This window comes from Pteropus vampyrus, unplaced genomic scaffold (genome assembly GCF_000151845.1).
Source record: "Pteropus vampyrus isolate Shadow unplaced genomic scaffold, Pvam_2.0 Scaffold114, whole genome shotgun sequence".
Lineage (NCBI taxonomy): Eukaryota > Metazoa > Chordata > Mammalia > Chiroptera > Pteropodidae > Pteropus > Pteropus vampyrus.
In genome coordinates, this window is record NW_011888895.1 from 2,659,166 (window position 1) to 2,659,753 (window position 588).

Here is a 588-nt window from a genome sequence, read left to right on the forward strand (position 1 = left end):
CAAGAATATCCAGCTTTTATATACAAATGGTGTACAACACACACCAACCTGCATCGGGCTTGTTTTTCTGAAGGTTGTTCCTCATAGTACATAGACCTCTCCTTTCAATGCTTCAACAGGACCCCCTGGCATGGATTTCCAAGCTGCCTTTAACCAGTTTTCTCTAGATGGACATTTAGATGGTTTCCAATCTTTTACTGTTAAAATGGGGCAGTGACAAGACCTGGAAATATGTCCTGGAGATAGCTGACGCCTAAATCCCCAAAATTCCTAGAGGATGACTGAGCAATCAGAGGTATGGATGCTATAAAATCTTAATAATGTCAGTTCATAGTAACTGACCTCTATGAGCTGTCACTGTGTCAGGCACTGTTCTGACCGCTTTGTGAATTGTGGTGAAGGCGCTGTGGGTAGACCCATTTTACAGATAATCTTTACTCACTTATAAGCAGTAAGTGAGATTTCTGTATTACTTTAATTTGCACTTATTATACATAAGAATGAGCGTTTAAAAAAATCTGTTTAAAAAACATTTGTGCCCCCTTTTCTGTGACTAGTTGTTCATGTCTTTTAGTCACCTTTCTGTTG